Raw genomic sequence first — 13,069 nt, 5'->3', positions numbered from 1 at the left:
TAATTAAGGGCTAAGGAGTCTTTTTTCATTCTAGTTATTGCCTTACACAGCTCCTTTGTCAGTGGGTCTCTGACTTCTGCAGGCTAACCTCCTGAAGATTAACTACTGAACTTGTGCCTAAGGTCCCAAATGGAAATGAAAAGCATTCTGTTACGATTTCTGGGTTATTTTCCTGAATTGCCATTAATCTGGATAAATCTTTACTGACTATCATGAAGTATAAAGCTTCATTTTGAAATGGTTTAATTTGCTTGAAGGGTGGATTCCCTTCTCCTGAGCAGTGTAAATTTCAACAAATTAATCAGTTATAGCCATAAATGCAAGCAGGTGAGAAGATGGTTGGAAGATGTTAGGAAGATGTGTGTAAAACTGAAGTTACGATTATTTCTTGATGAACCACTGTATTCTTACAGTGTTTTGTGTAGTTGGCTGGAAACTGTCTAGGTTTTGTACTAGGTGTCAGGTTCTAATAGTGTAAGTAAACATGGCTGGAAAGAAGAAGCTGCCTTCTAAGAATTTCTTGTGCTAGAATCTTTAGAGGAACTCTCCAGAAGAACTAGGAATAGCAAGAGCTTCCTTATCACAAGATGACCTGAAGTTTGGTAGTGAACTGACAAGTGCAGGTAACTTACTGCCAAGTGGTCCCAACAAGGCAGAATTAAGTGACCAGGACATCATCCCAAGTTGGACTTGAATTAGAATATCTTCATCTGAAATGTGAAAGTTAAAGTTCAGTAATGAGGAGCAGCTGGTAGGTTGCATTCCTCTAAATGAGTGGCATGCAGTTATGCTGGGCTGTGTGTGGGCTTGTTACATAATTCAAGCTACCATCTCAGTATATCTGGAAGAGATCTCAGTAATGATCAAGCTGTTTTGAGGAGGATGAGCTTCAAGGCAGGTAAGTGAAATTACGTGGGTGTATTAATGTGAATCTACAGGCACAATATCGTGGTCCCAGAAGGAAGAAAACCAGTCTATGTTATCTATTCTCCGTCAGCATGAGACCCACCTGAAATCCCTTGGCAAACGTGTAGCAGGAATGCTCTTCAGCCAATCACCTTGTTGGATGAGGTGTTGTATCTTTTTTCTCATATTTCATTGCTTTTTGATAATTATAAATTGGACCAGCACACTTAGTAGCCTTTGGCCTTAAATCTGCTAGGCAATTTACAAGATAACCAATCTGTTTTAGACAATATAGCCATCCTTTTAGTATCCTCAAAAAGAGGGGAAAAAAAAATTCTTTTTGCTTTTAGCAAAGCTTGTTCCAGAGCTGAAATGAGCAGCTTTTAGAATCTATACCTGAACTTCAAGTAATTATATTCCATACCACGTGCCAGCTTAATGTCTCATTGAAATTTATCTTTGCATATCCTTAAGCAAGGACAAAGGTGTTTTAAAATACATATCTTGTGTGAATTCTGTCTGGAAAGCGAGTGGACGCATTCCTGATGGAGATAAACACAATTATAAAATAATTGGACAATGTACATATAATTTTTAAAAATTGTCAAGGGTCAACATGTATGATTACATAATTGAAGTGCAACTACATAATTATTTTTAATAAAATACTCTCTGTTACTTATATATTAAGTAATAGTACATAAAAGTAGAAAATAAATGTATTTTTATTTATCTTATAGTTCCTTGAGTTCTTGAATGGCTATTGTATCATCATCATTTTTCTCATTTGCTAGAAGTGCTCCAAAGTAGTGCTTAGATTGTCAGTATACACAAATTCTTGTTGGCTTTGGTTGTAACACCTGGTAACCTCGAGCTCCAGTGACTGTGTGCAGAAATTGTTAGTGGTAGATTTTGGTTCTGAGATTAACATGCACAGTAGCCTTGGGAACCTGTAATTAGCTGGAATCTCTGTGCTGTCATTTATTTGTGTATTGCAAATCAGTTTGATCTACCTCAAGCATTATAGCCAGATGAATTGTTCTCATTGCACTGGGTATTTTTCTGCAAATCCCAGAATACATTAGGGCAAAGCACTGTGAACTTTCTGACAAGTAATTATCAAGAAATCACTTACCTGTGATTATGCAGTTAATATGAGCTTTTTTCTCTCACATTTTCACATCAGTTTGATAATCCAATAAATGTGATTGATTCCACTTTAGAATTTAATTTGTTAGTAGTTGAATCCATCTGTCTTTAAAAAATCATCTAGTTTAACACTACATTTAAGGAGAGAAACAATTCAAATCACATCATCCATGTGCCTTCCAGCAATGTACTTGAAACCAAGCAATACCTGCAGTAATACTACATACCATCTATTATATCTGGAGAGCTGTATCCTCAGTAACAATCATTAGTCAGTGCTCTCTCAAACAGTAGCTACTGAAAGAGTAAGGCACAGATTTCCATCTTGAACATACAATATAGAAAGAGGCAGAACTGCAGGGGATTGGCGAGGAAAGCATTTTGCTCACAGGTGTTTCTGGCTGTTGCTGCGACCTTGGGTTCAGGAAAGAACATCTGACTTTTGCAAGGAGCAGAAACTAGTAGATGTGTTAGTAACAGTTATCAACCAACTGGTTTTTGTGGTGAGTAAATAGAAGAAGGAGGATATTTTCGCTGGGGAAAAAAAAAAACAGCAAAAAAAAAAAAAAAAAAACAACTGCTATTTGTCCCATGTTTGTTTTACTGAAAAAACCAAATTGTTATTTTTTAAGTACAATCCAGGTACTTCAGAGAGCAACCTGCACAGGGAAGTCAAGTTAGAGGTGCTGGAACTTTAAAACTTGACCCAGAATAAATTATTTTTGCTGTATGTTGTGGAGATCTGTGCCATGTAGGGACAATCCAGTGCTACCATCTGTAGCAACTTCCTGCCCCCATGGCAGAGCTGTCCTGGAGCAGTGATCCCCATTCCTGTCCCTGCCATCCAAATCCGCAGATGGCAGCAGACATCCTGAGCCTGTTTTTGGCAGGAGGTGGCACAGCTCTCTCCAAGAGCCCGCTGGCTGGCCATCATGTTGGGTCACTGCTAAAATTCAGCATGTCCTTTAAGGGCAGGAACGAATCCCTTGATTCTCTTGTGTCACCTCAAGCTTTTTAAGGACTGCTATTTGCCTCTTCTGAAACAAGTCCTATTAAGCTTCTCTAAGCTGTAAAATGTCAGGGAGGACGGGGGAGCTGAGATGTTTGCTGTCATCAGCATCATCAGTGTGATGCTTTTAATACATAAGAATGCTCTGGTGCTGTTGCTGATTCATTCCCCTGGTTTTCACAGCTGAGACTTTCTTGCTTTCAGATAATTCCTGCACTTTTCTGTGTTAATAATGTTCATTTTTTGAATGTGGCAAAGAGTAAAACATTGCATTGAACATCATTAATTGCAGAAAATAAATTGTGCTGTGAATTTGAAAATATCTCATTTACAAGTTGTTAGGAGCTACTGGAATGGAATCTGTAGTAATTCCTGGCAAGGCTGATTTGGAAAGCATTTTCACTTTATGAGTATAATAAAAGATTTATTGATACAATTTTAGTATAGCTACCTGTTACAATAATTTTGAGTTCGTGTTATACATTGCTAGGAAACAAATGTGTAAATTCCACAAACTGCTCATCTAAATTTCACCTTGAAAGTTATGTTTCTTCTCCTTTGTCAGCTGAGTGTTGTTTCATTGGAGAGGAAAGTTAAAATCCTAAGAGTGGGATTGCAATAGCACTTTCTAATGGTTGTGGATCTCTGGGTAAAGGTGTTAGGAATTATTTATCCTTTTATCCTAATTCAATCACAGTAACATCTTGGTGTCAGTTAGCAGGTGCATAGCACAACAGAAAGAACACCTATGAAATAATTTGTTACTGGAAAATATATTTTCTGTTCTTTTAGTTTGTTCCTTTCTTAATTTGGATTAAAGTGCGACATAAGCTTGAAAAAGCTGTCTGCAGGTTTTATTGTTGTGTCTCAGTAAATTTTGTTTGCATTGGTGAACTGCATTTTCTTACAGGTTATTTTTCTTCTATTACCTGTGAGCTTTATTGTGTGATATTAATAGGAACTGAATTTCTTATTCTTAACTAACATCTCTTTGTGGAACTGTAAGGCATAGCATTTACTGTGTTAGTGAAGACATTAGTGTGCATTGCTGTTTATGATTTAAGGGAATGTATTTTAAATGGCTAATAGATTTTTTTTTTTAGTTACATTTTTTCAACTTGGCCTTTGCTCATTTCACATTTTTCCCCCTTTGTCTGTTCAGTCAGCTCTCAACATTGTTTTTGTTGTTGGTACACATGTAGTGTGTATCAGTGTTCGTCCAGAGGCTTTATCAGAGCTCAAACTGAAGGATCAATTCACCTTACCTGTATTTTACCACTGTTCCTTAAAAATAGCTGTATCTTGAAATAAGACTGCAGCCTGAAACATACCTTAATTAATGCAGATATTTCAGTCTCGTAGCTCAGCTTTTTAAGAAAAATTAAAATCAGTCCCACTATGTCCTACTTGTTCTCTTCTCTAGCATCTTTTCATTGTATGTTCTCCATGCCCTGATTTCCTTCCTCCCCCACTCTCCCTGAATAAATATCTTTTGGTAACTACATGAAGATGTAACTGGTGGATGGGGCCTCTCAGTTGTATGAGAATACCCAACGTAACCTGAATTTTGCTTGTGATGTTCACAGTTAGCTGTTCTCTGAATATCTTTTAGCTTAAGGAGTGTGAGGGCTGAAGAATAACTTTGTGGAATCGATGCTGGCCTTGCTTTATGTCTTTCTTTGGTGTTCGTGCCTCTGTCCATCAGCAGCATGAGATATTTTTCTCCCTTTCTACACCTCCTCCCTTTTTCCTGTTTCTGTCCCTCAGTCACCACATCCTTCCTATTGCTGCTTATCGCTGAGATTTTCCTTCTCTCTGCTGCCCGTGATTAAACGCCTGGAACGTTGCCAGCCTGATGACTGCACAGTTTTGCAATGAAACTCCTTTGAGATTTACTGCAGTGAGGCTGTTTCTTGAAATGCATTGCTCTGAAGGAGTCAAACTTTATGTGCTCTCAATTCTTTGTATAGGTTTTCAGAATGCTTAGCACAATAAATGCATTACTACTAACAGAATAACAGCAACAATCTGCTTGAGGTCCCCTGGTACAAACTGTATAAAATCTTCATCAAGAAAGCTATTTTTCTTTCAGCTGAAATATGCACACAGCTGAGCTGATTGATGTTCTGCTGCTATTGAGTCTTGAGATTCTGCTCTTGAGGGTTAGCCTGAAATGAGTTGCACTGACTGCTATGCACCAATTAGGCAAGTTCTATACTCTGATATTTGAAATTAGTTCTGAATCGTGTAACTGAGGTTAATCTTAGCTTCAGCTGTAAAAAAAAAAGAAACACAGAAAAATCACTTCTGATAGATGTCACAGCTACAACATTACTTTGCTGAATTGCTCTTCAGTCACAGTTGCTACATCTGACTCTGCATTAACTCCTGTGATGAATGGTGGAGGGCAGTGATCTGTGTGAATTAAACTAAGCATTCTGCTTAAGAAAGGATATGTGAATGTGCCTTGCTGGATAGAGAATACTGCATGATATACAGACTGAAGCTTCTTCAATAATGTTGTCGTAAGTTTTAGACTTCAAGGTGTCCTCTGAAGGCTCTGTTTTTTGTTACTTATCCTCCACACAAGGCTGTGTACCCTGATAAAGCACCACGTATCAGACATGTCAGTTTCATTGCCACCAGGCTCGTCTCCCAGAGTTTGAGAGCCATTTAGCACAGAGCTGCTGGTAACATGGCTCACCAGCTGGGACTGGGTGGAATTCAAACACAGTTCAGCAAATGCTCTTCCATCTTGGTGAGGGTTTGGAGAAGCTTTCAATCCATGGAAAACAAATTTTCATTTGTAAGCTAGCCAAGTTATTGTTGTCTTAAATTCAAGTGCCGGAAAGCACCACCAAAACCAGAAAGAAGGGAGCAAAAGAATCTTCTGAAGCCCTATAAGACATGACAATAACAGGAGGTTATTGGCAGTGCTGTGACAGAGCCCCTGAGAAAATGGAAATGCATTAGAAAAATACCTTGTCTCAGAAAAAGTAGCCAGTATATTCCATGTAGTATGCTTTCAATTAGTGCCTCTCTGGAAGTTTCTGGCAGTTTCTTACAGATTATCAGAAGTCTCTCCATCTAATTCAGCATTTAGACTATAGCTTAACTTGATGTGACCATGAATGCTGTGATTCAGCAAATTTAACCTAAATAAGGTATTATCAAAGTAGAGAGTGATTTAAGACTTTTAAAAAACAAATAGTAATGTGATTTCTTTCTTTCTTTGTTTATTTTTATCCCTTCTGTACTTTTTTCAGTCTCTTGTCTTTATACTCTGTCCCTCTTTATTTTCCCTTGCCTTTACTCTTCTCACAGGGATCGTATTTTCACTTCTGTTATCTTTTATCTTGCTCTTCCCTGAGTCCTGTTGTCCTCCCTGACCTATCTTCCCACTTAAAATACTTTCTTCCTGGCCTCATGGAGCATTGCCATGGTGACTGCGTGATGTCACTGCATGGGGAGCTGTTGCCCAGGAAACTGTATGATGTCATTGCACTAGAGACAGTCACCATGGTTACTGAGTTGATTGAGGTAACTGGGAATAAAGGAGTTGTTATCAGACCAGAGCCAGGAAATGCTCCCTTTAATGGGAATAATAATAAAAAAAGACACTTCTTATGCCTTTATGTTCCAGGGCGGTCTAGCTGTGATTCAAAGTCCCCAATTCTTTTTCTGATGCAGTGTGCTCAATTTGGGCTTCTTTCAGTTGGGCTGAGTTATCTTGCTCATCTGTTTCTAGTCTTGAATGTTATTGTGGACATCACGCCACAATAAAATGGAAAAAAGAACTGTGTTGTCCCGTGCTTCTGTGTAATATGTGTTCCCACCTGTTGTTGCTGTTTGCTTTTTCCTGTTTGGTTTCTTTTTTTTCTGTGATGAATAGTCCAGCCCAGCTATTATCCCAGCTGATGTCAGAGATACGCTGAGAGTGAATATTACATGTCTGAGCTGCTTCATCTGCCCCAGGCTCTGTCTCTAATAGGCAAGCTATCATTTGTTTTTCACTTCTTTTCTGCCTTTTAGCTGCTTTTTGCTTTTCATTGTAGTCATTGCACGAGTTCCAGGAAAAGTCCAATGTAAAAGGTTGAAGAAGAAATTAAATAAAAAGTAGGAGGCAGCTATTAGAGATGAAGAAAGACATGCAAGATTGCACTTCACTGAGAGCAATGTGGAAACGGGTGGCTGATCATGTTTCATGTGAGGATGCAGGAATGTGAATAGTGGTAACCATCTGTCTTAGTAAGTGTGCATGTGATGTGCTGATCAGTAGCTCTTGCAGAATGTTGTCTATGTATAAATATATATGTTTATGTATTTACTGTTTACTTTAAATATATATATTTATATTTACTTTTTCAGATGTTCTGCAGCGTGGGTGAATTACGTCTGAGATAAAATTGCTCATGTAAGAGTGATTGCCCCTATACATAAAGGAGGGTCTCTGCTCTCAGTTCCTGTGCAGATGCTCAAGCATTCACTAGAAGCTATAGTCACAAACTTTCCATTAGTTAACCAGGAAACACACCCTTTCTGATCTTTGTTGAACCTGAAGTTGAAAACTCTGACATGGGTTATCTTACAGTTAGTGTGGAGTTGAAAACAAGAGTTCTATCAAAGAGGTATGGAGTGTAGTGCTGGCATGCCAGATATCTGAGGACAGAAATTTTGAGTTGCTGAAATGTTGACTGTAATCCAGGGCTCCTGAAATGTTGGGAGGAGACTGAAATCAAGATAGCATCTAAGGTTTGGCAAAACTGGGTGAAGAGTAGGGAAGAGAGAATATAATTTAATTGGGTAAGGAGTAGAATTTTTCAGACTTAGTTATGGGGAAACAAAGGAGTGACAATTGGGAATTTTGGGGGGTGAAGTAGTAAAAAGCTTTTATTAGAGTTCATCTTTTTATTCCCTTCCTCATTCAAGTATTATTTGCATAACTGTTTATTTGCTCACTGTACTGCACAAAGTAATATAAACCTCTCTGCCAAAGTAACTGTAAAATAAAATCGTGTTTCACATCTGTATCTAGGTAGGCCAGCAGGAAACAGCAGTTATAAGAGATCAGATGGCAACAAGATAAAACAGCTAATGGAGGTGAAAAGTAGCAGTCAGTCATCACTGAGAGGCTCATAACGGTCAGGTGAGAGATGTTGGCAATCACTAAGCCTGGGTTTCAGACGTGTGTGTAAATTCTTAATTTCTAATCTGATAAATGTTTAGTTAACCAACATGCAACGGTGCTATTTGCAAATCTTTTGAGCTAGGGGACTTGCATCACTGTGAAATGTGGGTCAATAATCGTGGAACTTCCTGGACTCACAATTTTATGGTTGCTAGAATGGAATACTGTTGAATCTGATATTGAAATGATATTTGATTCCTGCCATGAATGGTCACCAGAGTTACTTTTCCTGTTAAATAAGGTTCAGAATGACCCCTGAATTTGTTCTTGTTCACTACAATCCAATTTGGGTTTATTATATTTAAATACGTTTTAAACATTTATGTTTAAATCACCCTTACTGATAAAGAACGTGAAGGAAAGCAAGAAGGTGGAGTGGAGTGTATTTAACTGTCAGGAAGGTCAGTAATTGTATTCAGTGATATAGCAAGACTAGAGATCTGATAAAGAATTACAGGTTTGTTTTCTACTACTGTCTACTGCTTGGGATATCTGTGTGTAGTAGTGGGAGGCACCATCCACTGTTAGAGGATGGACAGTCCTACAAGCTACGTGATCTCAGCTTTTGCTGAGCAATGCTTCCATCTACTGGAGAACTCTCTTCTCACAGTATTCGCTCTACTGTGTTCTGAGACCTAAACTCTTTGACAGTTAAAACCCCAAATGTTTATTGCTTATGAATTATTCTGATAACAAAGGTAGTTCCTCTGTTCTATCAAGGAGCTAACACAAAGTGCTTTTACTTCTTCGCATTTGAAAGATGTATAGTTATCTACTTATTTTGAGTCAGTACTCTGTTTTGTTGGTCTTTTTTCTGAAATGCAGTTCTTAAGCTGGTAGTAATATAAATTGAAGTACAAAATGCAAAAATATCTTGCTAGAGAGTGATTGTGTGATTTGTGTGATTCATTTGTGACATGAAATAATTATTTCAGGAAGAAACTTCAGAGGCTGTAGGATTACACCCATACTCTTTGTGAGCAAACAGGATCAAGGTAGATATCCACTGAGACAGAGCATATATTAGTGTCAGCATTAGAGAATTAGACTCGGTATTATTTGCACTGCTGCTGTACATCAGAGTTTGCCTGTGCTTTGCAAGGGTCACCGCAAGAGGCAATCAACATTACTGTAATCAATACTGATTTGCCAGTAAGGGAAGTAAAAAGTTTTTTTTTAGTGGCTGAGAAGAAACACTAGAAATACTGGCTTCTTGTTTTCTTACTAGAATCTCCATGATTCCTTAGGTGTGTTAAAGTGTCTGATTAGAAGATTTAGGAATAAACTTGTAAAATGTACGAAGACTAAATAGCAATAACATCAAAGTACCTTTGGACTTGATACAGTGCTATTATGAGTCACTGAATGGCTTGGGTTGGAAGGGACCTCAAAGCCCACCCAGTTCCAAGCCATGCCACAGGCAGGGGCACTTCCCACCACAGCAGGCTGCCCAAAGCCCATCCAGCCTGGCCTTGGGCCCTGCCAGGGATGGGGCAGCCTCTGAGTAGATTTTCTTCCTAATGGCTAATCTAAACTTACCCTCTTTTAGTTTCAAACCAATACAGCTTATCCTGTTGCTACACGAAGTAAATATAATAAACAAATAAAAGTGATATCTTTATATGAATTATATATACAATTTACAACAAGTTTATATATAGGACTATGTATATCAAAGTTCTATAGGTATGCATACACAACTACAGAAATGTGTGTGTATGCAACATAATCACATATGAATAGCAACATAATCACATATGAATAGCAACATAATCACATATGAATATAACACAGTAAGTTAATAAACATTACTTAGCTCATTGCTTCTATGAGAGGAACACAATGTCAGTGCACCTTGTCCCTGCCTCCATGCAATCTACGTGATTCTGTGCCCTTTGGGATCATTAATACGATCAGATAAGTATCTTCATTCGTTCACGTGAAATCTTGATGAACTTCTATGATGGCCTTCAGTAAATAACTGTAGAATGCATCAGCTTTCACATTTCATGTTACCTTTAAGCTACTTGAAATACCTGTGCTTTATAAGGTGCTTTGTTTTTCAATACAGTAGCCATTCCAGGTACTCCTTGTTTTATGGCAGAGAGCTCGAAAGATGTGCCAAAGCACAGGAATGGATCTTAGAGGTTTAAGTATGTTCCATATTCTGTTAAGTTTTTTGAATGACTGAAATGGTAGGAAGCATAGATTTCAGATTGGCATTGGTTGTTCTTCCATTGTTAAGTACAAATAGTTCAGGGTACTTTGCATTCAATTTTATTTGTAAACTGGTCCTGTGTGGGGATGTTTCTGTGCTGTTGGGAAAGTAAGCAGTTCAGTATTTCTTAGTATGTGTATGCTGTCTTGAGTATTTAGAAATTAATCTGTAAATGCTAGGAACACTACAGCCTGTCCAAGATTAATGATTTATGTGGATAAATAATTACTGTTCACCTTTGCAGCCATCAGAAGCTGAGTAGAAGTAATGGAGCTGAATGTGCAGTTAAAGAAATTATGTGAAGCCCCGATGCAGAAACTTGGATATTTGCAGTTTTCCCTCTGTGATTTCTTCATTTGCTGCAGCAGCAGTATCATTTTAGTTATTTAATAAGAAGGATTTACTTGGAGGTCAAAAAACAAACAAACAAACAAAAAAAAAACAACTGACATTCCATCATTGACGTGCAATATACGTACAATTAGAGATGGCAGAAGTGCTTTCCTCTGAGTAGCCATGCAGGAACACATTCTGCTGCTGATGTACATTCTTTTGTCCAGGAGTGTTTTGGCTGCCAGTATCATTGTGGTTTGCCTGCTGTCCAGAGCCTTAGCAGGCTGTGACTCACACAGGCTGGTCTGTGCATTGTGAGCTGAACTTTTGTTTCTGTTACTACCTTTGAACTCAGATGGAGCTGCTTACTGTCAGTGTCAGTGGGTGCACATGCTCTTGCTGCTTCACATAGTTTTCTCAGAAAGTAAGAATTCAGCATGCAGTCAGTTGACAACTTTAATATTCATTAGGAATCTACTCAGAGTGGCCACAGTTGCCCCTTATGTGACGTGGCTGTAATTACAGACAGTGGTGTATGCTGGGAAAACGTTCTCTTGTGTGTTCTTCATCTCCCAGGACTGCATGCATAGGGAGATTGTGATGTTGATTTGATTAATGGGATTGAAATAATAAATCAGCATCAATTTTTTATTAGAATCAGCTCTCTAGTCCATTAAGAACAGGAATACGTTCTTGTTGCACTACAGTTGTCTGTGCCAAATTCATAAAAACTCAGAAGAATTTTTTTCATTTGGAAAGTTAGTAGGCAGAAAATGTTTGGAGGTGTTCCCCTTAAGAGTATATTTATACAATATTAGGCGCAGAGTGATGCTCCTTAAATATGAAGATAACATTGGTTTTTCAAAGGAATAAAAATGTCTCTATATGTAGAGGTAGAAGGGAGAGTAAATATTGATCTGAGCAGTTGAGTTGCATGGAAATCAATTTACTTTTCAGTTCCTGGGAAATGAGCATTGCAGTTGATTATTTATGGCTGCTCTATGCTGTAAAACTTTGTGACTGACACATCATATTACCAGCTTTATAGGGGTTGCTGCCTTTTATGCTTTTGTGATGCTGTGTTGTATGATGTCAACATTAGTTTTGAATATCATTCTAAGTCTTATAAAGTAGCAGCAGAATTGAATTCATTGTAATGCTCTTGATGTTCAGTTTTGCTCAGCTTGGCATGATAGCTGTTACAAAGTCCTAATTACAGTGATCTATCCTGATGTGATCTGACTGAACAAATGACAGAAATTAAGCAGAGATGTTCATCTTCACAAGCTTGTGTGATTTAACAGTTTTGCTCTCTTTTTCCCTATGCCACCTGTAGTGGTTGAGTACACATCTTAACTACTCATTTTTATTCTATAGGCTTTCTAGAGAGATCTTTCACACTAATTGTTCATGGTACATTTTGGTGCTATGTCCACCTTCCTTTCTTCTTTCTGTTTATCAGATCTTGTTTCCTCGTGTTTATTAATACTTTCACTGTATTTCTTGTGTTCAGAAGGAACAATGAAGAACTCTTTCTGTGTTCGGAATCATTTCTTTCTGAGGGTTTTGTTTGCTTTAGCTTAACAAACCGAGCAGACAAACACCAACTGAAACAATGGGAAGAGGAGGGGGGACTCCTTTTGGAACATACTGACTGAACCCTCAGTTAAAAAAAAAAAAAAGTGTATGAAGGGGAAAGGAAGTAAGAATGTATCTGTGGTGTCCTCACTGCAGAGTGTTCCAGGACTGTCAGTGAGATGTATTGGCATCACCAGAGAACCTCTTTTATAATCTGCAGTTTTACAGTGCCAAAATTAACTCCCTTTTTGTTCTACTGAGTCTCTCCAGGTTGTGTGAGTGTCTGTAGAACTGCATCTGTGTTTCTCTCCTCACAGTGTAGATTTTTAAGCATTTCTTAAAAGAGAAATTTTCATCTGGTTTGTTTCAGTTGAAGCTCTAGGGACAACACTTGCAGAATAAATGTGACTCTCATGTCACCATGCAGTTACCATTAGCACCTGTGTGTTCTTCTCTTCTGTCCCCGATCCACAATCTTAGTGGCCCAGGAGTGTCTGTTGTTTTTTTTTATAGTGCTATGGAGTCGCACTGGCTTTACATGATACTAATTAGATTGCTTATTTCTAAGGATGTGACCAAAAATACATTACCTTTTCCACATCCATTCCCACCTCCAGTCCATGCTAAGGGCTGGTGCTTTTTTTTCCATCTTTGTAATTGTATGCTAAGGTTTTGGGGAAGGCAGGCA

Source organism: Meleagris gallopavo, chromosome 17, assembly GCF_905368555.1.
Source record: "Meleagris gallopavo chromosome 17, MGAL_WU_HG_1.1, whole genome shotgun sequence".
Lineage (NCBI taxonomy): Eukaryota > Metazoa > Chordata > Aves > Galliformes > Phasianidae > Meleagris > Meleagris gallopavo.
Note: the sequence above shows the minus strand (reverse complement) of the source record.